This window comes from Mesoplodon bidens (genome assembly GCF_964165515.1).
Source record: "Mesoplodon bidens genome assembly, chromosome: 4".
Lineage (NCBI taxonomy): Eukaryota > Metazoa > Chordata > Mammalia > Artiodactyla > Ziphiidae > Mesoplodon > Mesoplodon bidens.
The window spans coordinates 152,526,432-152,540,099 of NC_138160.1; the positions used below are offsets into that span (position 1 = coordinate 152,526,432).

General features: G+C 45.0%; 1 pseudogene across 1 annotated transcript; it reads left to right on the forward strand.

Annotated features, from left to right (window-relative positions):
- The first annotated feature begins 691 nt into the window (after window positions 1–691).
- Window positions 692–1,458, forward strand: LOC308615921 (annotated as a pseudogene). Its single transcript has one exon. The product of its transcript is annotated as an uncharacterized misc_RNA (transcript).
- The last annotated feature ends 12,210 nt before the right edge of the window (window positions 1,459–13,668 follow it).

Sequence of the window (13,668 nt, forward strand, 5' to 3'; positions counted from 1 at the left end):
TCATGCACCTTTAAACTTGCATATGCCAGTAATTAGAGTCTTTTCTAAATTCTGTGATTAGCTTATAAATAGCACAATTACATTGCAGTGTGGGTTTTTTTTTTTTTTTCATGTTAAAAGTGTTACTTCGGGGCTTCCCTGGTGGCACAGTGGTTAAGAATCCTCCTGCCAATGCAGGGGACACGGATTCAAGCCCTGGTCCGGGAAGATCCCACATGCTGCGGATCAAATATGTCCGTGTGCCACAACTACTGAGCCTGCTCTCTAGAGCCCGTGAGCCACAACTACTGAAGCCCGCGGACCTAGAGCCCGTGCTCCACAACAAGAGAAGCCACCGCAATGAGAAGCCGGCACACCACAGCAAAGAGCAGCTCCTGCTCGCTGTAACTAGAGAAAGCCTGCACGCAGCAACGAAGACCCAACGCAGCCAAAAATTAATTAATTAGTTAATTAAAATCGATTCTCAAAAAAAAGTGTTACTTTGTAAATTTGCAACTTTTAAAATATGCCATAATTTTTGCCCTCTGTGGGAACAAAGCTGACACCTTGCCCTCCTCCATCACAAGGAAGGCATACACATCACATCTTAGTCAGAAGGGGAGGAAAGAGCACTTAGCACCTTTATATAAATTGCAAGACAGGATCACCTTGTTTCAGTCTTATTCCCAAATTAATGAAAACTGAAGCCTTACGAGATCCTGTGAAAGCAAAATGGAGGAGTGTGTGTCTAACCTAATGGTCTGCAACCTGGCCTACAGCGGGAAGCTGGAGGAGTTGAAGGAGAGGATCCTGGCCGATAAATCCCTGGCCACTAGGACTGACCAGGACAGCAGAGCTGCCTTGCATTGGGCATGCTCAGCTGGACATACAGAAATTGTTGAATTCTTGCTGCAACTTGGAGTGCCAGTGAATGATAAAGATGATGCAGGTTGGTCTCCTCTTCATATTGCTGCTTCCGCTGGCTGGGATGAGATTGTAAAAGCTCTTCTGGGAAAAGGTGCTCAAGTGAATGCTGTCAATCAAAATGGCTGTACTCCCCTACATTATGCAGTTTCCAAAAACAGGCATGAGATTGCTGTCATGTTACTGGAAAGCGGGGCTAATCCAGACGCTAAGGACCATTATGAGGCTACAGCAATGCACCGGGCAGCAGCCAAGGGTAACTTGAAGATGATTCATATTCTTCTGTGCTACAAAGCTTCCACAAACATCAAGACACTGAGGGTAACACTCCTCTACACTTAGCCTGTGATGAGGAGAGAGTGGAAGTAGCAAAACTGCTGGTGTCCCAAGGAGCAAGTAATTACATTGAGAATAAAGAAGAAAAGACACCCCTGCAAGTGGCCAAAGGTGGTCTGGGTTTAATACTCAAGAGAATGGTGGAAAGTTAAGCAGTTTGGATTTACTCTTACTTTGTATGTTTTGTGGTTGTCCCCTAATGCCCTGGAAACTAATGTACTTGTGCACAAGACGTCATCTATGAATGATGAAGTTTCTTCATCTTCCAAGTCTTATAAACATGTTGACTATTGTTCCTGCTGAGGTATTTTTTTTCTTAGCTTACAACTTGCTTTCCAGGCATTGAATAATAATAATAATAATTGAGATTGTTCTACTGTTGTATATTATTCTGTATCGAATCTTGGTTAACTTTGAGTAAGTGATTCTGTGGCTGTTATGAGTCTTCAGCACCCTGCCATGCACCCTCTATCCCCCTCTGAGGCAGAACAACCCCAATAGCACCAGGCCAACTGTTTTGCCGAATGTTTCTAGGTGGATTCTAGAATGTTCTTCCATACAGTTGAAACACATCGTAACTCGTTTTTCAAGCCCACTCAGAGGCCTATGCCAAATATTTCTGTTTTTTCCAACAGTATGGTTTAATTTGTTTTTGTTATAGGAGGAATACTTGTATATTGTGAGGACGAAATTTTCAGTTCAGAGGGCAGGCATGCTATCCAAGTTTGGCATTCATAAACACTAAAATAATGAAAAATAATAGCCTGTGTACCAATGTATGTTTTTAATGATGAGCTATTTCCCTCCAAAATAGAGTGTATTGTTTTACGCAGGCCTCTCACTGTTGTGGCCTCTCCCATTGCGGAGCACAGGCTTCGGATGAGCAGGCTCAGCGGCCATGGCGCACGGGCCCAGCTGCTCCGCGGTATGTGGGATCTTCCCGGACCAGGGCACGAACCCGTGTCCCCTGCATCGGCAGGTGGACTCTCAACCACTGCGCCACCAGGGAAGGCCAAGTGTATTGTTTCTAAAAAGGAAGTTTTAAAGTACCTATATTAAGTCATCCTGTATTGAAAAGAATGTCAAGCTTGTTATCATGATGTGTAACAAAAATGTGTTTTGATTTGTATTTCAGAAACTAAAAAAATAAAACGTTGAGAGAAAAAAAAAAAAACTGAAGCCTTTCCTGGAAGTTACTGACTCTAACTAAGACAACTTTATCCCTGACTCTTGTGATACTGATGTCTGAAGCTGTGACATGATGTTGGCAGATAGTAGCCATTGGAGAAAATTGCTGTTTTCCCCAAAGAGCAGACTAGCTATAAACTTTTAGCCTTTGCAAGCTTACAGGGTTTTCCCCTTTAAATGGGTGTTGTATTTTTTATTTAGGGAGCTTATTCTTCTAAAGCCTGGACTTCCTTCGAACCCTTCTCTGTAAGTAAACTACTTTTCTAAATGGTCTGGTTGCATAGCTAAAGAGGATTCAGTCGCAGCTGAATCCATGAGGCCCAAGAAGGGCACCTTCAGAGCTGTTTGATCTCAGGCCGTTTTTCTCAGCGCCGGGGGTGGATCTCTTGTGGCAATAGAGGTTCCCCTCCACTGCCTTTTCTGTGCTTTTTTTTCTGACTCTGGTTTTGGTTCTTTTTCTTTCTTTCTTTGTTTTAAAGTCTTTATTGCATTTGTTACAATATTGCTTCTGTTTTATGTTTTGGTTTTTTGGCCACCTTTGTTTTAAAGTCTTTATTGCATTTGTTACAATATTGCTTCTGTTTTATGTTTTGGTTTTTTGGACACGAGGCATGTGGGATCTTAGCTCCCCGACCAGGGATCGAACCCACACCCCCTGCATTGGAAGGTGAAGTCTTAACCACTGGACCGCCAGGGAAGTCCCTCTGGTTTTGGTTCTTAGCCAAGCCTACTTTTAATGGTCGCAGCCACTTTATTTCCCCAAGAGTGGCAGCATCCTTGGGAGGTTGGTCTTTGAGGTCTGATCGCTGGTTCTTATCTGGGGGCAGACAACAGTCAAGGGTCTCTGTGTGTGGCTGACCAGGGAATCTGGTTGCCGTTTTATGTACGTTTACAACATACACTTACCACGAAACTAATTTTCTTTTTTTTTATTTAATATTTTATTTATTTATTTATTTATTTTATTATTTTGGGGGGGGGCTGCGTTGGGTCTTCGTTGCTGTGCATGGGCTTTCTCTAGTTGCTGCGAGTGGGGGCTACTCTTCGTTGCGGTGCGCAGGCTTCTCATTGCGGTGGCTTCCCTTATTGTGGAGCACGGGCTCTAGGCGCGTGGGCTCAGTAGTTGTGGCGCACGGGCTTAGTTGCTCCGCGGCACGTGGGATCTTCCTGGACCAGGGCTCGAACCCGTGTCCCCTGCCTGGGCAGGAGGATTCTTAACCACTGTGCCACCAGGGAAGTCCCGAAACTAATTTTCTAAATTCTTTTGACTCGGAACTTTCTTTTTGCACCTCCTTGGGCACTTCATACTTTAATAAACTTGGAGCCTCTGAAATTGACCAGAATCTCTCTTACATCCACCCAGGATGCCCCAAATCATCCTGCATTTCTGCTTCATGGGGGACGGGCAGAGAGTGGAACCAGACTCTGCTCACCTGCCTTCCTCTACACATCTGCGCTCTCTGGCCAGTACAAGCCCTCAGAAAGGTCCACTCCCTAGATAGACCTGCCAACATTCTCACGACCCATCAGCGGACTGAAACTTGGTCACTGGGATGGTAGCAGGGGAGGCATTTGCATTTTGGGGATCTCTAGACTTGGAACTCTGGAAACCTGCCCCCTATAATATCACAGATAAGGCATTCCGCCTAGCACTGCTTAGGCATTGTCCATTTCCATTGCCCATTTCGCAGCAGAGGAAACTAACACTCTCAAGGGAACTTTGGATAAGATACCTCAGCCAGGAAGCGGCAGAGTTGAAATTCAAGACGGGCTGAGTGAGTGCCCAGCTGATAGTTTCTCTGCTGGCTGTCCTTGGCCTCAGCTCCTCCACTTTAACGTCCCTGGGGCTAGAGGGTTGAAGGCACATTCCCAAGGAAGAAACAACGATCAGTAACACCGCCCTCTAGTGGTGAGGGGTAAAGATTTCAATGAAAAAAATAAGGATGCTTGGTCAGCTGTCAGACTGTCCTTAGAGACCAACTTCTCCCGCCTAATATCACAGATAAAGCAACTAAGGTGCAGAGAACAGAAGGAACCCGGCCACTGTCACAAAGTTAGTCCGGGCAGTTGGTTAGCTATAAAATGTGTTTTTGTGTCTTACTTTGTGTCAGGTACTATGCGTGGTACTCAGGATACACTGGGAAGGGTCCCTGGCTGTTAAAGCCTGATTTGTGTCCTCCCAAAATTCATGTGATGAAATCCCAAACCCCAGTGCCTCAGAACTTAACAGTCTTTATAGATAAGGGCTATAAGGGGGTGATTAGGTTAAAATAAGGCTTGTGTCCTTATAAGAAGAGGAAGAGGCCCCAGAGTTACGCAAGCACAGGGAAAAGGCCATGTGAGGATACAGTGAGAGGTGGCAATTTGCAAGCCAAGAAGAGAGGCTGCAAAAGAAACCAAACCTGCCGGTACCTTGATCTTGGACTTCTAGCCTCCAGAACTGTCAGAAAATTAATTTCTGTTGTTTAAGCCACCCACTCTGTGATACTTTGGCAGCCCTACCAAGCTAATACGAGGAGACAGACAGCAAATGAGAGATTATGAATAATTAAAAGCCAGATATCAGGAGGCAATAGCACCAGGTGCTATGTAATAGGGGGACTGACTCTGGAACATCATGGGAGGGTGCCCAGAGAAATACGAGTTACAGAGGCAAGGAAGTAGGTGGAAGAGGGTGCTCCACGTGGGGCACCAAAGCAAGGGCAGAGGCCCAGAGGCAGGAGAAAGCTTGTGTCTGAGGAGAATTGGAGGGTGGGGAGCAATTAGCAGAGTCCTTGAAGTGGCAGAGCCTCCACCAGCTCAAGGTTTATAGGCCAAGGTATGGATTATGGTCTTTCCCCTGAGAGCCATGGGGGTGAGGGGCCACCTGGAAGTGGACATAGTGTAAACAAGTCCACGGTCGGCCTTGGGTGGGGAGGGGAGGAGAGGGGAGAGTTAGAAAGGTTAGTACAACGGGCCCTGGGGTGATTTTGTTAAGCTAGGTTTTATTAGGGTTGGGGTTTATCTGGACGGCAGTTTGAGCACCAGTTTGAGCACATTTAAATGAATTTGGGAAGAATCAGCAGAGAGGGAAGTGTGCAAGATGCAGATGAGTAAGGGGTTAAGAGCCTTGAGATGCAGGAAGGGGCACCTGGCATTTGATCAATTACCTAGGGCCTACAGGCTTTTCAGGGACCCACACAAACATCTTTGAACGTTAAAAGTTAAATGATTGACTCCAAGATTTTTTTTAAAACTGCATAATCAAAACTAATATGTTTAATTAAATGTCCTCACAACAGAGTATTACATCAACTCCCTTTATGATAATATTTAACTCTCATAAAGATGGCGTTGCATTTGAAAACAAATTGAGAGCTAGATTTTTCTCACCTTGAAAAATACTCCCAATGAGCAACTTAGTGCTCCCCCCAAAAAAAGCAAAAAACAAAAAAACTTAGTCACAAATTAGACAAGTTGGGACTTCCCTGGTGGCACAGTGGTTAAGAATCTGCCTGCCAATGCAGGGGACACGGGTTCGAGCCCCGGTCCGGGAAGATCCCACATGCTGCAGAGCAACTAAGCCCGTGCGCCACAACTAGTGAGTCCGCGTACCACAACTACTGAAGCCTGTGCACCTAGAGCCCGTGCTCTGCAACAAGAGAAGCCACCACAGTGAGAAGCCCGCGTACCACAACAAAGCGGGGGTGAGTAGCCCCCGCTCGCTGCAACTAGAGAAAGCCTGCGCAGAGCAACGAAGACCCAACGCAGCCAAAAATAAATAAATAAAATAAATAAATTTATTTTAAAAAATTAGACAAGTTATCTGTAGCTAAGTAATTTTTAAAGAAAAACTTTTTTAATTATTTAAATGTTTTACAGCAATATGTTTAACATGGGACGTGAGTACATTTGAATATGTTTGTTTCGTACAGTATGTGGTGGAATGTTCTAAGGAAGGACAGACTAGGGCAGAGGAGACCTAAAAACCACCCTGGGGTGGTTCCAAAGCATGTGACATGTGAGGGGCTGGACTGGGAAAGAAGGAAGTTTTCAGTGTGTTTGGTGGAGAAGATTGGCAAGCCCCCCTCTACTGGCTTTTTTGTTGTCGGTGAGGTAGGAGATGAACTGTCTCTTCTGTCTGTGAGTAGAGAGGGGGAGGTGAGGTGAGGGACAAAGAGAGAAGAACGTAAAGATTTGAAATTGCCATTTCAGAGAGTGGAGGAGGAGAAACTGACTGGAAGGTGTGGATGACCCAGTTGAGGCTAGTCACCATGAGTAACTGATTGTGCCAACGTGTCTAGTTGTGTGTCTTCAGGAGCATAGTTTAACAGTCTGGAAGCAGGAACACCCTGGATTCACCCAGGGCTGGGGTTCAATAGGATGAGCAGGATGAAGGGTCAAAGGAGGTGAGGAAGTTAACATCACTTGAGTGCCTACATTGTGTGCACAAGAATAGACACTCTTACATCAACTGCCTTATCCATAAGGATCATTATATTGGTTATGATGCATTTGGCTGCAGTCAAGAGAAAAACTCAACTAACAATGGCCTAAAGGTATTTGTTGTTTATTTAGGAGTCTGTAGGAAATTAGACCTCGAATTGGTTTGGAAGCTCCATAATATCCTCAGAGACGTGGGTTTTTCCTTCCCCTTTGTGCCTTCCCTCAGCAAGTTGGGTTTCATTTGCAGGCTTGGACCTCACGTTTGAACTGTGGTCGCCCCAGCTCACAAAGCAGAGCTTCCTCACATGGCATCACTCTCTGTGGGAAGGGAGAAAATTACTTCCTAGAAGGCTAGCAGTCTTCTACCTACATCCCCTGGACCAGAACTGAGCCAGATGCTCACCCCTACACTAAAACTGATCAACAGGAACTGGAAGGCTCCAATCATTTTAGTTTTAAATCATGACTCCTCCCAAGGCTGAGCACATACCAAATAAATAAAGTTGGGGTTCTGTTAGCAAGAAAAACAGGGGGATGGCTCTGTTGGATAGGCCACCAACAGTGTCTGCACAATCATTATCCTCATTTTACAGTTGAAGAAACAGGTTCAAAGAGGTTATGTGGCATGATGAAGGTCATAGTGGGTCCAGAAATTGAGCCCAGATCCTTCTGATACCACTATGCTGTACCCTGTTCAGGTCCTGCTGACTCTAAGACCAGTTTTCTTTGCATGTAACAATGGTTCCCAACTAGGATTTGAGGACACTAGGGGTCCCTATAGCCCCTACAGAGAGTAGGGGAGAGGAGGGAACTTCCTGGGTATTTATTTCCAGTGTAAAAAAATTAATAAACAGAAACCTTAATTAAATAGTCAGGAGACCAGAAGCAAGGGGCTCTCACACTCTGTGATGATAATAACAGAGGCCAGAAGGAATAAGAAAGATTCCTCTTGGGCTTCCCTGGTGGCGCAGTGGTTGAGAGTCCGCCTGCCGATGCAGGGGACACGGGTTCGTGCCCCAGTCTGGGAGGATCCCACACGCCGCGGAGCGGCTGGGCCCATGAGCCATGGCCACTGAGCCTGTGTGTCCGGAGCCTGTGCTCCGCAACGGGAGAGGCCACAACAGTGAGAGGCCCGCGTACCGCAAAAAAAAAAAAGAAAGATTCCTCTTCCTTCCTGACAAGGACTCAGCCAATGAAAAGCCATGGACTCTTTGTTTACTGTAGCCCTCCCAGCTTCCTTTTCCCCTTTATAAAAGAGTTCTCCTTCCCTTGCCATGCAAGGACTTGCACATGGCTTCCCACAATTGCAGGCCCCAACTTGCAATTCTCTGCTCATCTTGAATAAACCCACCTTGGCTGGAGAAATATCTGGCAGTCTATTTATTTTAGGTCAACATTTTGGTGGCCCATATGGGGGCCAGAGATGATCCCTGCTGGTTCTGGGACTGGTGAGCAAACAGATGCAGTACCCACAATTGAGCCCACTGTCACTCACTGTTTTTCTCACCAACCCTGGTCTTTCTCCTGGATCAAGCTCACACTCTCTTTGCCTTTGAAGCTCTCCAGGCTTTTGGGGGGATCTACTTAAAGCTTTTGTCTTTCTGGTTAAGGTCTTGTTCTGTATGCGAGTACTTTTCTGGCACTTTGGTCTGATTTTTGAGATCAGAATGTTTCAATTGAAGCTGGCTGAGAAGCTGTGGGCCCATTCCTATGGGAACAAGAGCTGCTTCATTGAAATTGTGCCAGTTCAGCTGTCAGCCCATTCCTTAGGAATAGGGGCTATCCTCTAGAAACTGACTGAGAAAGTCTTTGGCCTGGCTCCTCTGGGACCAACCTGTTTCCTTAGAATTGGATGGTATCAGCTTGCAAGTTGTTTGAATTGAGTTGTTTGAGCTGTTTGAAAATTGTTCTTTTACTCTAGAGAAAAACCTGTAAGAAATAGGATATCAGTTACCAAAATAGTTTGAGGGTGTCCTCCCTATAGGGACTCTGAATGATTTTATGTTTAAAAACTGCATCATTCTTCATGCACATTTCAACAAATGGACCAACCTGACCAAAGGCAATTTAGAATATCAATGGCCATCTGGAGGAACTTTTGAAATCCGCAAACTTAATTTCATTAAAACCAAATTGGACTAAAATGGCTCAAAAAATTTCCAGAACTGAGTAGTATACCTATTTCAATTGGTACTCTGAGGATTCCCAATGTTATCAGGAGTCTAAAATTGCCTCTCTGAAAAATAAGATTTTAAGATTAAGTACGGCAAACGAAGAAAAACAAAATAGCTCCCAAAGCCTTGGACTCTTCTTCCTTGGCTTCTTTGTCTCCCATTCTGCCTCTGACACCATCTTATCTCTCTCTCCCTTGGTTCTTCATGTTCAGGCCCTGCTCCCAGCACCATCTTCCTCCTTCCCTTCTATACCACCTACACCTCCTCTATACTCTCAAGTCCCCCATGCTAAATCTCTCACCAAACTTGTCCTTTTCTCTGAAACTCTCCCTAACCCCTTTTCCTCTGAACCTTTAAAATTAAAGGTTCAGAGGAAAATCTGTTCCTTTAAAATTAAGCCTCCTGAGGACCCAGAGAAAAACCCTTAATTTCTTATATTCCCTGGACTAAAATTAAACTGCGAGCCATAGTTAAGGATTTTCCCAAAGTAACTGAAGGTCCTCACGGATTTGCTGAGGAATTTAAAAGTATAGTCAGGGCTTCCCTGGTGGCGCAGTGGTTGAAAGTCTGCCTGCCAATGCAGGGGACACGGGTTCGTGCCCCGGTCCGGGAGGATCCCACGTGCCGCGGAACGGCCGGGCCCGTGAGCCATGGCCGCTGAGCCTGTGCGTCCGGAGCCTGTGCTCCGCAACAGGAGAGGCCACAACAGTAAGAGGCCCACATACCGCCAAAAAAAATAATAATAATAAATAAATAAAAGTATAGTCATTCAAACTTATGAACCTGGTTTCTCCAACTTATATCAGCTAGTTAATATGCTTGTCAGTGGCCCAGCCTTAGACCCCTAATTGGGAAAATCATAAAAGGGCTCTAGACTTACAACTGGCAGAGCAGCCCACTAATTGATTATATGATCGCTTGTTCAATTGCTAGGTGACTTCACTGAGTAATTTCTAGGGCTTTTCCAAAGCCTATTGATTGAAACAAAATTCAAGCTTGCCCACAAAAATCTGATGAACCTGTTCATGACTATTACAATCAACTTCAGATTATTTTTTAAGAAAATTCTCATCTTCCTTCAGATGTTGATTCCCCATGGGTAACTTTTAACTCTGTTTATTAGTGGGCTGAACCAGGACCTTTCCCTTCTAATAAAAAGGACCAGGATGAAGTGGGAAATTATGTCCACTCTAGCTTTAGGTAATCTGGCAAACCAGCTCTCACATTGTAGGTGAGTCACCACCAAAATTCTTAATCTTCAACTCCACAAATGAAGTCCCCTAAATAAAATCAACACCCTCCCAGTTTCTGCTATTACTGCAAAGAGCCAGGACATGGAAGAGAGATTGTTACAGACTCAAGCACTTCAGGCACCATTATCCCTCTAACCAGCCTTTCCAACTTCTTCCCAATTCTCGCTGACAGGGCTCCAAGGAACTACAGGGGCTCTTCCCAATCCTCCCTCTTAATCAGCTTGGAGAAACATTCCTTCAGATTTGGGATGGGTCTCTTCTCATCCTAACTGACACTGCAGCCACCCTCTCGGTGCTCAACCCCTGCCTCGGAGTAATACAGTTCAAACAATGGGGATCTCTAATGAACCTCAAGTGCTTCCTGTCCCTGAACCTATTCTTTTTTGTCTAGACCCTTAGAAAGATATACATGCCTTTCTCCTCAGTTCCTCACCTCACCCATTTATTAGGTCAAGACTTCTTACAGAAGTATCATACCAGGGACTTCCCAGGCGGTTCAGTGGTTAGGACTCCGCACTTCCACTGCAGGGGGAATGGGTTCTATCCCTGGTCTGTGTCCTGAATGCTGTGTGGTGTGGCCAAGAAAAAAAGAAGTATCATGCCAGAATTTCTTTCTCCCAAAAAAAGGGAATAATTCTAGAATTTGACAGTAGTCATCAAAGTCACCCACCAGGTGAATTAAATGATCCTTTGACATCTTTTATTTGTTCCATCTCTGACAGTATTAGAGCTTATTCTAGAAACACAGATCATTTGTGCCTATTGAATCAGCTACCATCCCCCTTCTGGGCAAAATCTCCAACTGATGTTGGCAAAACTCATAGCGCACCTCCCATCAAGATTCATATAGACCCCTCTCCCCAGAGGACACCTCTCCCCAGAATTAGTTAACACCCTATAAGAAGTTCTTCAGGGCATAAGACCCATAACAGTTACAAGGCTCAAGGCCTCATTATCCCTTGTAGTAGCCCTGTAACACTCCCATTTTACCAGTGAGAAAACCTAAGGGTCAAGGGTGGAGGTTTGTGCCGCACCTCAGAGCAACAAACAACACTGTTATCCCTCCACACCCTGTTGTTCCTAATCCTTGTATGTTGCTAACATCCATTCCCACCAGATGTAAATTTTTTACTGTAACTGATTTATGCAGTGCATTCTTTAGTATTCTAGTTGATGAAGCTACCTACCTACCTTTTTGCCTTCACTTGGGAAGAAAAACCATTCACCTGGACAGTAATGTCTCAAGGTTCTACTTGAGACATTACTTCTTATTTCTTGCAAATCCTAGAAGCTGACCTGGATGATATAAAGTCCCCCTAGAGGTTCTACTTTGTTGCAATATGTAGATGATTTGCTTCTTTTCTCTCTTTCTCAAGGTTTCTCACAGAAAGACAGCATCCACTTGCTAAAGCTTTTAGCCTCAAAGGGACCAAAGTTCACCAAAGAAAAATTGCAGTTTGCCCGAACCCAGGTTTGATATTTAGGACATCTGATATCAGAACAAGGGCTACACTCAGATCCAGATAGACTTCATGGTGTCCTAAGTTTCCTAAAACCCAAAACTAAGTGCCCACTGGGAGGTTTTCTTGGTTATGGCAAAATTGGATTTCAAATTTCTTATGGCCAAACCTCTGTAATATTTTACTAAACAATAACAACCTGGACCCAATTTTATGAGAAGAACCAGACAACATAGTTTCCAAGGCCTTAAAGGAGAGTTTGATGAACCCACTTGCTCTTGGGCATTGCAATTATCAGATTCCCTTTCTCCTTTTTGTTTATGAAAAGGAAAAGAATGCCCTGGGGATATTCACCCAAAAACATGGGACCACCATTGACGCTTAGGGTATTATAGCCAGCAACTGGACCCTGTGGCATGGGGACACCCTCCTTGCCTTAGAGCCATTACGGCCACTGCCCTTTTGGTTAAGAGCACCAAGAAAATCATTGTGGGATCCCCTTTAACCATCTTTGTACCTCATGCAGTAGAAGCCTTCCTGAGTTCTCATCACACTCAACATTTCTCAGTCAGCTGCCTCACCTCCTATGAAGGCCTTTTGTTAACTGCTCCTCACATAACTCTATTATGCTCTAATAACTTTTAACCCTGCTACTCTTGTCTCCTCCAATACATATGAGAGACTTCAGAGCCAAACTCTGAGTTTTGCTTCTTTTTCAGATGAAAAGTATGATAAAATGAGTGGACCTAGGTTCCAGCAACTGTAAAGGGGGATCTAGGATATTTAAAGCATGGTTTTGCAACCACACAGACCTGGTACAAACCCCAGTTGCATCATTTATTGACTCTGTGGTCTTGGGGAAGTCACTTCCTCTCTCCAGGCTTCAGTTTTCTTTTAGGAGATGGAGATAAGCTGACAAGTTGGCAGATAGCACAAGCCAGCCCCAGGTCAGGCAGATACCTGGGGAGTCACAGGGAAGTTGGCAGATCAGAGAAACTAGCCCTGTGGCTACCAAAAGAGGGCCGGGCTGGGGTGTGGACAATGGCAGCCTAGAGCAGAATAGGACACAGCCCCATCAGAGTTTTCTGATAGATACACAATTTCTTCTTTCCCACCTTGCCCGGGGCAGACCTTGGCCAGCCCTATAGCTGTCACCATACTATTACTGCAGGCTGAGAAGGCACTGGCTGGGTGGGGTTGGCTTACAGCCTCTGGGTGGGGAGGGAGGTCAAAAACAAGTACAAGGCAGTGAACTGGCCTGTACCTTAGCTTCTCTTCCACCACTCCTCTTCGCCCTCCTGATACCTTAGGCACTAGGTTATGGCAACCATGGGTGGCAGCTTCTAGTAAGAGTCCTACCTGGATAGAGAGAGGTACAGGGAGGTTCTTCAGGGATGCAGATGTCTTCTCAGGACAGTATAATCCAGGAGGTACAGACTGTACACGAGAGTTTCCTTCTCAACTCACCAGGAAAAGTTCAAGCTACACTTGGGCTTTGCCCCCTCCCCCAGGCACTCAGTCCTGGCCCCAGAGAAATAGGAGCTCACAGGGGCAGATAAGAGACAGCTGAGGGACACACACCCATCAAGAGAAAGACAACATACAGGGCAACCTTATCCAGACACAGCAGAGTTCATGGACTAGGCAGGACAGGAAATGAAATACACATTTTAAGTATTATTCTAAAAAGGAAAAGAGAGGATTGGGGAAATATGAAGGAGGAACAAGAAGTCATACAGAAGAACCAACTATAGAGTCAGACATGAAAAATGTCATAGATGAAATAAAGACCTCAAAGTTTGGGGTGAATAGCAGAGTGGATATAGCCAAAGAAAGACCAAATAAGCAAGTATTGATATTAAGATCAGGTTGAGAAAATCTCCTAAAAAGCATGAAGAAGGTATAGATATTTTACATGGTACCCCAGTA